This window comes from Cavia porcellus, unplaced genomic scaffold, assembly GCF_034190915.1.
Source record: "Cavia porcellus strain 051 isolate PalLab524CR breed Dunkin Hartley unplaced genomic scaffold, mCavPor4.1 scaffold_24, whole genome shotgun sequence".
NCBI lineage: Eukaryota > Metazoa > Chordata > Mammalia > Rodentia > Caviidae > Cavia > Cavia porcellus.
This window is the reverse complement of record NW_026947507.1, coordinates 55,511,822-55,527,666: the sequence shown is the minus strand read 5'-3', so window position 1 is coordinate 55,527,666 and position 15,845 is coordinate 55,511,822.

Sequence of the window (15,845 nt, the reverse complement as noted above, 5' to 3'; positions counted from 1 at the left end):
TCACTTTTCCAAGTAAAATATAAGATTTTACCTTTTATTGTGATATAATGAGGAATTTAAATCTATGAGAAAATTTTTTGCTCATCTTTAAAAATATTTGCTCATCTTTACTCTAAAAATTTCTGTTCTTTTATGTTTTAAAAACCAGAACAATATACCAAAAGCATCTCAGTGTCACAGATTAAAAAGTTGTTGAGTTCCCTTTAGCCACAGGTATAAGGAGGAAGAGCATCAATGAGGGGTTTTTGCCCTGTGAAAAGAGCTCGAGTCAAGCTGCCTCACTGTGTTTCTCTCATCTTTTGATTTGCCAATGACTAACAAAGGGGAATTAAAGTCAATAGTAAAGGTTTTGAATTTGCCTCGATGGCTTTTAGCCTTCTGTATTTTTATGGGCTCACAGTTGATTTTCTCTGGTTGCTCCAGTTGATCACACATCCTTAACAACACAGTACAGAGTAACTTTTTTCAGAATTCACATAACTGCTATAGAGTTTCTTTCTCTAAATTTACTTGTTCATGTTCAGTATAGCTGTAGCTTTTTGTTATCATTGTTATCATACTTGTATAAAAATCTACGATCATTCTATGACTTGCTTACCCACGAAAGTTTCAGCATTTTCAGGTAATTATAATTCTGGGAGTTCAGACCATCAGGATTAATTGTTTTAAATCTCCAGTTAGCATCTACATTGGTGATGGGTGATTTTGTCAGGCATCTCTTGAGTAGTTCAGTAGCCTGTGCGTTTTCCTATCTTGGGTTTATGTCCTTTCTTCTAGACTCATGAAACCCAGATACACTGAGGTTTGCAAAAATACTTCAAAACCCACCTTCAGTGTTGCAATCATTTCTTTTTCAAGCTCTCCATTTTCACTGACGTTTCATCCTGATTATTTCTCAGCAGCAATCTCAAGTTTATAAGATGTTCTTTTATGTCGTCCAGATCTGCAGTTGACTTTGTAAGAGCTCAGTCTTGGTAAGTGGTTTGCCATATAGCATGGAAAGCAATAGTTTCCATGCACCCTTTCAGGACGAGCCGGCGACAATTTCTAAAATGGATATGAAACTTTGACAGTCTTTCCATTAAGAGGTAAAATATCTCCCAAGACACACCTTACTCTGAGTTCTGTGACTGTTTGAACAAAGGAATCCATGACAAGTACTAACTTCCAGTTCAGACTCTGAAAAAATGGCCGCATCTGTTTGTCATCTCTGGGAATGTCTGTCCTTTCTGGTTACATTACATGTGTGACTCTCTACTTTGTATAACTAAAATATAGTTGACACAATGCTCAGTTACTGAATCAGGTAATTCAATGTGAGTCTCCACAGTTATTCTATGTGTTCTGTGTGATCCATCAGTGTACAAGTGTATATTCATCGCATTTGCAGTGAAAACAAGTAATTTTAAGAATGTGATTATTGATTTGATTTATATTTAATTTTACCAATGGGGGAAAACATATATTGAACGTCTAGTAGAGGTACTGTGATCATATAAAATACATATTACCAAGTAAGTAGGTTTGTTAAAGCATGTAATGTATTATTTGGAAAACATGACTTCCAAAAGATGTAAAATGAAGGATCACTTGTTATGAGGCAATTTTCACAGGCAAATAACATCCTTTGAAGAAGTAATTCTCAGCCACACTACAAATAGAGCCAGGTAGGGATTTTTTAAAATATAAACAATCAAGGCCAAAGAGGGAGGGTTGAGATGAAAAAAACTGACCACAGCTGGAGTTTTAACCTCAGTTAAATGTTATAATCACTTACTGAAATGTAAAATACAAATGTCCATGCTACATCCCAGACCAGGCCAACCAGAATTCCTGGGAGTAAGATCCAGGCATGAAGACCTTCTTAACCTCCTCATTTTTTCCACTGTATACCTGTAGTTGAAAATCACTAGTATAAAATATCTGACTGATAGCATAAATTGCTATAATATAGGGAATATACTTTGGAAAATTAAAATTTCTATATAATTAAATACACTTACAGTCTCATTAACAATTCAGTCTAAATTAATATATAATTCATCTGTAAGTTCTTCTTTCATTTTCCTAAAGACTAAGGACTATGAATCGTTTTATAAAGAAAAAATTTAGTGACATATAGAATTTCTAATTAAAATGGCCTAGTTAATTTTAAAAAATTAAATTTTTTTCTAATCTAGAAAGTGAATTTCTCTACTCAGCTCAAAATCAGAAGTTCACACTAATTAAATGTCACACAAATGTGGCTTTTATCTTGAGTAAATTTCAGCACACTGAATACGTTTAACTGACTGATAAAATAAAATTATTCATCATCTCTAAATGCTATTCATTAATTTAAATTTTAGAAGCACAAGACGGAGAAAAATCAAGAAACAGTCCTGCCCTTATGATGCAATCTAATGAGGAGAAATAAAATTATCATATATATGTGTGTGTTTTGACTGCTAAGCTGCTCAAGGGTTGTGAAGGAAAGACTCATGGTGATACAAAACATCTTAGGTGAACTCAGTAGAGGTGACACTGTGACGCTAAAACCTGGAAGCTTGACCTGCTTTCTGCTGGAGCCTTCGTTGCTGAGGGAGACAGCAAAGCGGAGAAGAAGCAGCAGCCTTGCACGCACAGACTGCCAGCGCTCTATGCCCGTGTGACAGCCGTGAGCATGAGCAGTCTTGGGAAGGTGAACACAGAGCCTCCTTGCCCTGTGGCAAGTGCAGAGCAGATCTCAGAGTTTGCCTCTAAAAATGGAGCAGGAGTCAGAGCAGCACGAAGGCCTCCACGAGAAACCACATGTGCATCTTGGACTATGGGCAAGCCAGAGTGTTGCAGCTGAGCATCTGGTTGGATTACTTACACACCTGGCTAATATTATTTAGGGCATGCTTTGAGTTACAAAATAATAAAAACTCGAATACACCTTTTATAAAATGCCATTATCAGAAGAACATGGAAAAGAAATGTAGTACATTATAAAAATGATCTGGCTAATGATAAACATAGAAAAAATTTGCAAAATCCACTCCATAATTTTTGTGTCTAACATTGTTTGCTAGAATATTATTCTGTTTTTATACCAGAAGGGCAGGATGGCCTTCTTTTCTTTTGGATCCAGTAGATGCGGATGAAATCAATAACACTGATTGTTCCCTGCTTTTATTTTATTATAAGGAGACAGAAGAATCACCTCACCATTTTCTATGCATTTCTCACACAGAGCTGAGCCTCGTTGGTTCCCACACACATAAATATTCACTCTCAGCCCACTGATTACACATCATCCTCACACGGATTCAAGTTCACCTCGCACAAAGTCCTCCGATGGGAATGAGGGCTGATGGATGCGCAAAGGGTGGTCACTCTCATCAGCTCTCTATCTGCCTTTTGGAAACAGATGTATGTTGAAGCATCTTCAGTCCATGAGCTGCCCTCCTTCCCAGCACTTGTCAAGATATGACTGAGAATAGGGATGCTGTATTAAGCCTCAGGGAAAATCCTGGCAAGTGACGGATTACAAGACAGAATTAGTCAGACCCTGTGACTCTCGGACAGACTCTGTGACTGCTTATCACCGACGCACCAGGGAGCTGGATGGAGCATGATTGTTGATCCTTTCCACAGTGCTCACAGGCGCCGTGACAAACCAGCTTTCTACAAGGCCCGAGCACTCTCATGAGCCTCACTGAGGTCTCCAGTATCAGAAATTATAATTTCCTGAGTTAAATACTCAGCTACACTGTAGTTCATGCAGCTACACTGTAGTTCACGCTGTCCACCTTTTCAAATGTGCCCCACTGGGTATTAATAGAGTTCAGATTTATTTTCCATAATTTAAAGCTTGCCTTATAAAATATTAAAATGTTTATTAATGTTTGAAAAAGCGGCAAAGGCACTAACATGTGTTGCAAGCAGCACAATACAATTCTTCAGCTATATACTAATTAGTTTCACAAATAAAAATATAGCTACTGAATTTTGTCTTCTTTGCCCAGAAAGCAGAGAAAAGGGGATGTAGAAACATGTTCAAAGGCCTTTAGAACAAGCCAGTGTTTACCTGAAATACTAACCAGTAGCTTAACTAATATGTGCAATACGTGCAACAATTCTTAAAAATATCTTACCTTCGCAATTGTGAATAGAAAATAGCATAGTCCTATTTATTACTAAAAAGCAAAATAAAAGCCCATACATTGTCAAATTTGAAACTCCTGTGTTTTTCAGTTATTATTATCAAGTGTGAGACTTTTTCCCAAAAAAGTGATCAAGTCAAGCTGTCCTGTTGAGTCTCTAATATTATAAGCAGCACTGCAAGCTATCCAAAAGACTGCAAGTGTGCTGTCTACCCCGGGCAATCCTGCACATGTTAGCTGGTCAGCCGATCCAGCTAACAGGAAACTAGAAGTACTTTGCAAACACATGTACATGGGGTACATGGGGTGTGTAAAAGTATATGGGGTGTGTAATATCCACACTGTACAACACTGTACAAACGCAACATTCTAGTAACTCCGTTACCTTTTTAGCAGAAGTCACCAATAAAGTAGTCAATCCCAAGTACAGAAAGAAAGAGACGGAGACAGAGAGAGACAGAAAGAGAGTTGGCACAAGGCAAAATGCTTCCCTGTTCTCGGAATTGTTCACATATTGTGAACCCAGTTTTACCAATGGCCTCAGTTCAGTAAGTTAATTACTGATCAGCACATCTCCCCTAACGTCAGTGCGCTAAGGCCAGGTCTGCAGTTCGCCCTCGGGCAGCCTGCTCATCTCCCCTGTGGAGCTGTGTCCCGCTTCTTCTGCTGCTCTTCTTTCCAGTGGAGACCAGTAGCGTACCTGATGCTTTGCCGCAGGTTTGCAATCTGTCAAATAAACATGATGGCTCTGGCCCCACAGGGTAACACTGAATGAGAGTTTCTAGGAATTGCTATTTGCAATGTAATCTCCACAGAGTGGTTAGTCTCGTGGTAGTGTTAAATTCACATTTACAGACTGCACTGCTCACCTTCTGCTCTGCTGGATCCAGGGCGTGAAGCCTCCTTCCAGAATGAGGGTCTCTGGAGATGGTGCCATTGGGAAGGAGCTGGCTCTGCCCTCTGCAGGATTAAGGCCTTCACACGGAAGGAGTTGCAAAGCTTGTTTGCACTGTGTTCTGCATGTGGGGACACAACCAGCAATGTACCTTCCTGCACGCTAGGAGCCGCCATCACTACACACGAGGTTTGGTCACAGCTGGGTCATGCATTCTCCATCTTCCAGAACCACAAGAAGATGTCTGCAGATTAAGGCATGACATTTTATATCAAAGTATATCCATACACTTCTGAACTAAAATAGATGTAAACATATGTACTGCAAATCATTATGTGTTAATAAAAGATAAAGTCAAATCTATCTAGAACTTTAAATAAATTTAGCTGGCACTAAAAAAATTATGAAAATTGCAAAGGAAAGAATGGGAATTAATACATTGCTTAGTAGAGTGTTTCCCACATCAATTAACACACGTAGTTCTGAGTATATTTTGTGTTTCCACTTCTTTTTATTAAGGAATTTTTTTAAACAAAAAGACACAAGTTTCTAACCAAAATTCATTCCTCAATTAAACACAATATCTCATTTGTAATAAAATTGATGGTCTCTAAAGTGTCTTCTCACCTAAAATTCTCTAGGTCTGAGAAAAAACTGCTTCCTTTAAGAAAAAATCAGAGTCCACAAATACAAAATCCAACCCAAAAATAGGCATCAAAGATGAATATGTACTTCTCAGATGAAGAAATGCAAATGGCAAATAAATATATGAAAAAATGTTCAATATCATTGGTAATTCGAGAGATGCAAATTAAAACAACACTGACCCAGAAACAAATGGATATCATCAAGAATCAATAACAAATGCTGGCAGGGCTGTGGAGAAAAACGAACCCTTCTCCTGGATTGGTAGGAGTGTGGACTGATGCAACTACTGTAGACATAAATGTGGAGATTCCTCAAAAAGTAGGATTATGGGTAGCATTCCCGGCTATTTCCCTTCTTCCTAGAAGAATTAAAAACATCAGAACACAGTGACATATGTGCGCCCATGCATACAGTTGTACAATTTGTAATAGCAAATCTTGGAAACAACACAAATGCCTTCACCAAAGAATAAATAAAGAAGATGTGGTCTTTTTATACAATGGAGTACTACCCAGCCACAAATAAGAATAACTTTAAGACATTTATAGGCAAATGGATGCAACTCGAGGCCATAATCGTAAGTGAAATAAATCAGACTCACCTGTATAAACATCATATTGTCTTCCTGGCATAAAAACTGAAAGAGTAAATAAGGACCAAAATGCACAATAGATATTGTGACATGGAAAGAAATTATTCAAAAGGAAAGAAAAACTAGGATGGGGGAAAGAGAAAAGGATGGAAGGGAAAAGGAAGAAAAATACAAGACAGCTATATTATTAATTTCTCTTAGTTCACTGAAAAGAAAGGTTTGTGTCAACATCATTTGGGGAATTTTTATGCATATATCTTATACTCTAAGTAACTACTTTGAAGATAACAATATGTAATGTACTAATTGTTGTTATTCTCCTATTATTTTGTGATGAAATTTTGTTTTATTTTCCCATAAAAGATTAAGACAGAAATCTATGGTTAAGAATAGCAAAATTAAGAAGGATAAACTTGAGATACTTCTAGGAAATAGATGCACCTTGAGATCATACTGTTAAGTGAAATAAATTGGACAAACATATATAAATACCGCACTGGTTCTCTGGAGTGAGAAAATTGGAAGTATAACCAAGGACCCAAATGTATAATAGATATTGAAATAAATGTATAATGTATAATAGATAATAGAAATAAAAAGAAATTGTTCAAATAGGAAGGGGAAGTAGGGAAGAAGGATGGGGAAAGGAAGGAAGGGAAAAGAAAAAAATGAGAAAAGAAGGAAAAACTAGGGCCAGGCCTTTAGCTCAGTGGCATAAGTGCCCCTTCCCTGGCAAGTGTGAGGTCAGAGTTCAATCCCTGGTTCCAGAAAAAAAAGGAAAAATGTAAACAAAGCCTTTGTAAACAGGAGAAGAGAGGATAAGGGAGGGCAGGGGAATGGAAACAGAGCTTGTGTCATGTACAGGTACAAATCCACTATGATGAGCGTGATCATTCGGTATACCTAAAATATACCAATAAACAATTTTAAAAATAAGAATAGAAAATGAAAATTAATTGTAGAATAGGAATTATGTTTTGTAATTTTTATAGTTTGTTAAAACAGTAACCTTGAAAAGAAGTGCAAGTATGATCCACATTTGGTTAATAAGCATGAGTTTATAGCTTTTTGAAGTCCCATGATTTGGGAAAAAGTCAGAGCATACTGGTTCATAAACTCCATATTTCCATATAGGCATATGAATTCTGCTTTGAATATTTTATGTTTCTTATTGAAGAGTGGCCTACCAACCCTAAAAATAAATTAATTGGCTGATTTTTCTTAAATACCTGGAAGAAATTGGCTGCCATTGACCAATGATGTTAATGCAACTCTACACTAGATGAGGAAAAACACACAGTATGATCCGCAAATCCAGGGGCCTTTGGTCAGCTTGGACATGGCCAAGGTGGGCCGCAGGGAAGAGGAAAGAGAAGCAGGAAGGATCACGCATGCATTTCCGCACCACACACGAGCGTATTCATTATGTGTCACAAACATGCACTAATAAAATTTTATAAGGAAAAGACCCAAATGAGGTGATGGGCATCTACCTCCAAGGCCCAGTGGCCATGGTCTGGGCTCAGCACTATTCAAAGGAGGTGGCAATTTTCCTATAGTATTTCACAAAGGTGACCTACAGCACACGCATTCATTCTTCTGAAAAATGTCAGTTATTGCTTGTGTGTCTGTGACTTGCTAATTTACCTAGATCCTTGGTAATACTACTTGTAATTTCAGTTTCTACAATCTTCACCTCCTATAGTCTATACATGGGATATTCCAATTAAACTATGATATCTTAAAAATAAATTTGAAAAAGTGCACATACTTCTACCTGGGATGTATTATCACACATATTTCCATCACTAACTTCAGAGACTTTTCTTAACTCATTGGTTAGAACTTGTGAGTGGTAGTTGAAATCTAGTTTTTTCCTACCAGAAACCAAAGAAAACATATAGAATTTTAAAAAAAAATAAAAATAAAAAAGAGGTATGTCACTAGCAAAATTGTCAAGTGGCCCAGTGAAAAAAGCAAAGATTGAATCAAAATTCCTATTTTGAGCAGGAATATCCTGCCCAGAAATATGTGGAATACATTATTACAGTACGCATTATATGAAACCTAGATTGCACCAGAGGTGAAGGTGGACAGTCAACCTGTCAGGAAAACACATCAGTCAGCAATTTTTTTTCTCATTCATCAAGAAATACTACCATTTCAAACTTCGACAAACATGCAAAAAATCAACAAAAATATATTGAAGTTTCAAATTCAATGGACACCAGCTTCAATTCTGGACCACATGACCTCTCCAATTCACCACGGAACTAAGTTTATAAAGCAATTTCATGAAAGAGACATAATCCATATTTTACACTCTCTGGCTTCTGGTGTGCTAGATTTACAATGAGAGCCTCATAAATCTGAGGGGAAGTTTTCAATTCAAACTTTCCTTCCAGCTAGATCTGAGGATGAGCAGATCTTCAGATATCCTTTAAGAATACAGAAATACAAGCTAGTTTCTGTGCTTGTAGAAGGCAAACAAATATTGTGATTTCAAGGAAAAGTACTTAAGAGGAGTCTAACCCTGTGAAATAGATAAATGGTGAAAAAGAGGACAAGGAAGAAATATAATTAGGAAATAACTAACTTTTTCAACAGGAGGCAAGCACCATTGCATCTGTGAAATTAGAGAAGTGATTATGAAGAAAAATAAATCAAGAACAGTAAAGATAGTATGAATACAATGAACTCATTTAAAAACTATTAGTGATAATAAGCAGAATGTTGAATAATCAAAAATTGGTAAGTAAAATATAAATAATAAAAATTCAAAAGAAAATAATAGGGAAACTAAAATAATAAGAAAAATTAAAAAGACAGCAATCTATTTTTAATTAGGATTCCCAAAACAGAGAAAACTGATTGAAAACAGAACTGAAGTTTGCTTCCTTTTAAATTTTTTTATTTTAAAAAGATTAAAAGAAAACCAAACCAAACAATAGAAATGATATAGGATTTCAAAACAAGCTAATAGGAGATTAGCAATGCATGTTGTTATTTTCAAAATAGTTGATCAGATTCAAGGTAGGGGCAGGCAAAACAGGTCATATGAAGGTGGTTACAATGTGGTAGGGGAGGGTCCAGAATTCCATGACAGTAGGAACACATAGATATGTGCACACACATACACACATATGTGTGTGCCTTAAGTTCACAATAAATGAAAACAATATTGCATAGTTGAGTGAAATTGTATTATATTTAACATTTCTGCAAATATAACTTGACATAATATATCTAATTAAAAGAATAAATAAGTTTTTCTATATGCAAACAAAACAAAATCTAATTGTAAGCCATATGTAGTAGTACTAGCTAAATGGATAAAGATATATAGTGCAAAAAATAATAATAATCAGGAGTCAAAGCCTGGCTGCTCAACAAAATAAAATTTAGAATAAAAACAAAATATTAAAAATGAAAATAAACACATTAAATGCTAAGATTTAAATTTACTATGAAAAATAGCAATTATTGCTACTTATCAGTGGGGTGAAAGAGTATCAGCTTTCATGTAACAGAAACTGTGGGCATGAAAGAAATAAAGAAAACCTGTAACAGGCTTTTGTACGGAATGAGAATGCTGTGGTGACTTTGCCTGAAAATGTGGTTCAGAAACTGTTGGAAGTGGTTCATGGGAGTTTGGAAAGGTTTGGAGATTCTAATTAGAAAAATCCCTAGACTTCTGTGAGCTGAGCTTGTTGGGAAATTCCATTCAGAATTCAGATCAAAATTCTGGCAGAATTCAAACAGTAAATGGAAGGCTCAGGAAGTTTTAGATTGGAACAAGGATTCCAGACTATGTGTGTTATACTCTAGCAGAAAATTTAACTACATTTTCTTTATGCTCTGAGGCTTTGTGATAGTCTGAGATTAAGGATAGCGGACAGATTAAAACTAGCAGAGAAAATTTCAACGGAACATTCAGGCCATGGTGTGGGTACAGTTGGTGACTTTTAGACATCTCTGCATTGAAAACCAAGTGCAAATGTTGCAGCTGAGTGATTTTAAAAGTTTTGAGATTCATCAGAAAGGAGGCTCCTGTAATATAGCCATCCTGTAAAGTTTAGATCAAGGAGAGCTTGGTTACTGAAAAGATTAACATTAAAAAGAAGCTGAGTATGTCATGGCAAGAAATAGAAGCAATGCCTTGAGGATATCTCAGGAATCAGCAAGACCCCACCCATTGTAAGGCTCAATGGTGCAAGGCTATGAAGCTTTCATTTGACAAGACAGCACTTGGGCACTGTACTAAGAAAGGTCTACCTGAGTAACTTGGTTCCCAGAGATCCATTTCACAGTGCTCAGCTCTGCAGGCACTACAAAGCTGTTGCCACCATGAGTCAAGGGACCCAGCTATTGTTCAAACTATCAGAAAACATTGATATAATCCATATGGTGTTGGTAGGTATTACAGAAATACAGAACACAATAGTGGTGGGGCCATGGAGGCTTCCACCTGGAATTCAGAGGAAGGCTGGAAAGATAGGCAATGTCCCGAGAGCAGTAGATGAAGCTGTGAGAGTAAAGCCAGATGTGCAGATGTGCCCAGGAAGGCAAATCTGCCAGAAACATGGAACATCAACTGCAGAGCCCTGTGAGTGGAGCCGCCCTCGAGAGAGAGGACATGTGGAGTGAAAGCTGCAAATTTGTAGGGTTGGAGCCACCCAAGCCTTTGGGTTTACCTCTCACCAACACAACTTACCTTTGACTGTCAAATTTAAGGTCTGCTTTGCTGGGCTTCAGTCCTGCTTTGGTCCCCATTGGTTTCTGTTCTGTATTTGTCCCTTTTGGAATGGAAATGATTTCCCTGTGACACTGTATGTTAGCTGGGTTTAACTTCTTTTTTATTTTTATAGGAGTTCACAGATACGAGTTTGCCTTAAACCTCAGAGAAAACTATGGACTTCACTTTTCAGCAATGCCAAAACTGTTAATAAGACTTTGGAGATGCTTAGACACGAAGTAAGTGAATTTTGTATAAACAGATATGTGTCTTTTGGGGGGGTGAGGGGCAGAATTCTATGACTTACAGCTAGATGTCCTGTAAGAGTTTTGTGCACTCATACATGAGACTTCAGACGGTTACTGCACTGTGGGGCTGAGGGCTGACTTTGTGTTAGGAGGGGGTGGTTGGAAGGAACAGGCCCTGGAACCTGGCTGGAAGGGTGAATCTCTCTAGCTGCTTTCTCCCTTGACTACTTCCTGGGCACCATGAGATAAGAAAATTTTCCTCCACCATGCTCCCCTGCAGTGTTATTCCTTCTTTGGAGCTTTTTTGGGCTGCCCACCCAGGGACTCAAACAGAAGCCAAAAAAAAAAAAAACCCCTCCTTTAAATTACAGGTGTCTGGTATCATGTGTCAGCGGCAAGGAAAGTAGCTAATGCACCTTCTTTTGCTCAAAGACAAGAGAAGTGAGGGAACTATAGACTCAGAATAGAGAAGATCTAATCACAGCATTAGTGAGGTAGATCTCACGGGGTCACATCAGGTCACCTCACAAATATATGAAAGTTTTAAAATAATTTATAACGTCGACTTTAGTAGACAATAGTAAAAGTTGTAAAAGGCTTCCCTACTTCTCAGGCCAAAAACATGAGAAAGTGAAAGGTGAAATTGGTTTCACCAGGATTTGAAAGGCAAGTGATTCTATCACCATGTAAGCTGTTCCAAGAGAGAAAAAGAAAAACTTGCAAATTATCTTTATGGAACAAATTTGAAATGACAGTGATACAAGACCATGACAAGAGCACTCAGAGAGGACATTACTAATCAATTGTTCTTGTGGATATTAAAGCAGACACCTAAAACAATGCCAAGTAAATCCAGCATCATATTAAAATTGATATATAAAGATCAGGAGGGGTTTCTTCCAGGAATGCAAGAATAGATCAATAAGGAAACCATTAATATAGTCCATCATTATAAGAGATACAAAGACAAAAAGCATTAGGAACGTCTTCTCAAATCTTATAAGACACTTGGTAACACTGCAAATTCTTTTGTGTGAAGGTCTTCAATAAAATAGGGAGCTATCTAACTTCTTTAGCACAGTCATTGTATCGGTGCATGCGGTGTGAAACCACAGAGGTGCTGTTGTTCAGCAGGCAACAGGAAGCAGAGTTTCATTATCTCCTTTGAACATTAAGTTGAAATAACCAACCACCATTAAATAAATACAAAAATTTTAAAGTTCAAGGTAAATCTAGGAGATTCATGGAGAAGTCACTGTAATTGTGTAAGTGTTCTATTAAAAATGTTAACAAAATACAGTTGTGAAAGCTAGAAAATTAAGTAAGTGTAAGAATACACACTTCACACATGTAAGTAGGCAGAATTTCTATCTGAAAATGATTACTGGAAGTCAGTAGGAGAAACTATGTGTCATAGAATATAAATATATAGAAAAAGAAAGATATGAAAAATGAAAATAAAGCTATAGACAGTACACAAAATAGACTTTGTCAAGTAAAAGTTCACTATGGCATAAAAATAAGCAACATCATAATTATCAACTAACTCTGGGTTTATTTAAAAATTTAATGCAATTCTAATGAAATTACTATCAGCTTCTTTTTTCCGAGAACTAGACAAATAGGTTATAATTCAGAATAATACATTAGAAGTTAGAATCACAGTAACTCTGAAAACAAGAGGTGGCACTATTTTACACACACACACACATACACAGAGACAGAGACAGAGGAGCCAATTAAAATCTGCAGTGCAAAAATGAGAGAGTGAGAGAGACAGAGACAGAGCGAGCAAGAGAGAGAGAGAGAGAGAGAGAGAGAGAGAGAGAGAGAGAGAAAGAGACTATATTAAGTTCAAAAACAGCCAAAGAATTGCTACTATTAAATGGTAGTAGACAGATGGGAACCTTCTAGGATGATAAAATGTTTTAAGTCTTTGCTGGCATCCTGGTGATGTTGTTATAGGCAATGTAAAGATTTAAGATTTGTACAGAACTGGAAGGGTCCTACACAGGCCTGTCATGTGCCCCAGCCACCTAGCTCCTCCTGCCTTCTGTGGTACACTTGTTACAATTAATGAACCAATACAGACCCATTTTTGTAAAACAAGGCCTGTAATTCACATTGTTTCACTTCAATGCAATGCTCAGTGTTGACAGTTGTATGAATTTTGATAGTTGTATGAATTATACATAATGCCATGTATCCACCTTTACAGAATGGCTTAGCTACAATCTGTGATGAAGTGTTACAGAGACACTGTCTTATGAGACAGTGTCATAGAGAACAATTTCACTGTCCTAAAGCTTTCCTGGGCTTCACCTTTTCACCCATGTGTCCTCCCTTGGCATCCCTGACCACGGATCCTTTCATTTTCTCTACTGGTTTGTTTTGCCAGAGTTTTGTGCAGTTGGAATCCCACAGTTTAGCTCTTAGACTGGCCTCTTTCACTAAAGGCAAGCACTCAGCTGTCTTCACCTTTCTAGACGGCTAGAAACTCATTTCTTGTCGGTGAGTAACATTTCATTGTTGGAGTATGTCACATATTATTTACATCCGCATCTGTTAGATTACATCCTGCGTACTTCCAGTCTTCTGAGGTTACCAATGGAACCACTGAAAAGTGTGTGTTGATGTAAGTTTTCAGATCCTTTGGGTAAATACTGAGAGTGTAATGGTTGAATCGCATTGTAAAATTACGTTTAGCCTATGAGAAACTTCCAACTGCCTCCCAAAGCAGCGCTCTGTCCTGCAGCCACAGGGCAGGAGGCACGTTCCCATGGCTCCTTGACTCACCGGCATTTGGTATTTTCTGTTTCAGTGGATTCTGTTCATCTGCTAGCTGTTGTTTTAACAGCAGTTTCCTAGTGCTACACAGGGTTGAACATCTTTTGTACTCTTGTTTACCACCTGTGTGACCTACATTGGAAATTGTGTGTTTGGAATTTGGCTCTTGTCTTAGTTATGTGGTTTTCTTTGTTGAGAGCTGCAAGAAATTGTACATTTTGAATTCCTAGTTAAGTATGTTTTGCATGTAAAAAAGTATAAATTGTCATTGTTTTCCATTCATGAATCAAACTTTGGTGGCGCAGCGTGTAGAGCTGGAATTGTGTCTTCCCTAATGGTGTGACAGACTTCCCCGCCGAACCTGTCCACCCGGCACTTTCCTTAGCAGAGGCTGCGATGGTTCCCTGGCAGCTCTCAGAGGCCGAGGCACCGCAGAGGCGTTCTTGCTCACATGTCTGTGATGGTGCTTCACACTGAGACTAACACTTGGCTTAGTAGGCTAAGGAAAATGGGTGACCGTCCCTAAAACTGTCCCTAAAACTGAGTGGTCCCTGTCCAGACACTGGACGGCCCAGTCCGACTGGCACAGAATGGCTGGCCTTCCCACGAATGAGAGGGCCTGAGCACGGAGCCAGGCCACCACCCTTCCTCAAGCAGAAGTGGAACTGAAAGCTTCTCCAGGTCCCCAGTCTGCAGCCTTCAGGCTGGAAGCGAGCTGGGATGAATACGCATCTCGGAATGTGAACCAACTCTGTACAAAAGTCTTTCTCTCAGTGTAGACAGCTTGTTGGTTCTGTATCTACGGAAAGGCCAGCAAACACAGATGCTGGTTTCAGTATTTCTTTAATCAGCCTAGACTTCATCGTTATTATTACTCCAAAAGGTGACACTTAATGTTTCTCAAAAATTGGTTCATTTCTCCTAACCTATGAATGTGTGGTCATGAACTTGTTCGTGAAATCCCTTTATCATCCTGTTAATAACTGTAGGATTCACAGTGATGGGCTCTTTCATTTCTGATATTAATTTCTGTCTCTCTCTTCTTTGTTCCCTGGCTAACGATTCATAGACTTCCTTCATCTTTAAAAAAAAAAAAACACTTCTGCATTTTAAACACATTAATTTTCTCCAAATATTTTTCACTATTTTTACAAGTAGCTTTTGAATTTTGTTTGAGCATCTTTTGTTTTCCTTTGGCTCAGACTCCTCAATGTGTGTGTCATCAAACACTCCAACATTTTTTGACTGCTGGGATTTTAAAATTTGCTCAGCAGAGATTCTTTACTTCACCTCACCTTCTGAAGGTTACTCAAATATTTTCTAAGCTTTCTGTTTAAATTAGATGTTTATTTTGAATAATAGAAATGCATTTTTATTTGTGGTGAAATATGTACCTCCATCTTGTTCCAAGTAAAAAGCCTACAGCACTTATTCAATTGAATATTATACTAGTTCAAGGGCAAACTGAGCTATAGAAATAAAGAGATGCAAACACTCAGCCTAATTCAGATAAGAGGCAACAGCCCAGCCACTTCCATCAAATCCCTGCCACTTCTGATTCATCAGCTCCTAGCCACAGAGAGACAGGGACCAGGAGAGGCCTCACCCCAGCCTCCCGAGGGCCAGATTCACAGGGGTCCATCCCAGCACCGCAGCTCTGTGCTCTCTCCTCCTCCCTTGCTGGACCTGCTCCCTATTCACATGGCCACGCCTGTGACCTGCAAAGTCTAATCTTTAACTGGGGGGGCTCTGCACCTCCCCCAGGGAGAGCTTATTCACAGGAAAAATTAAGAAAAGGTGTGCTACTACTGGC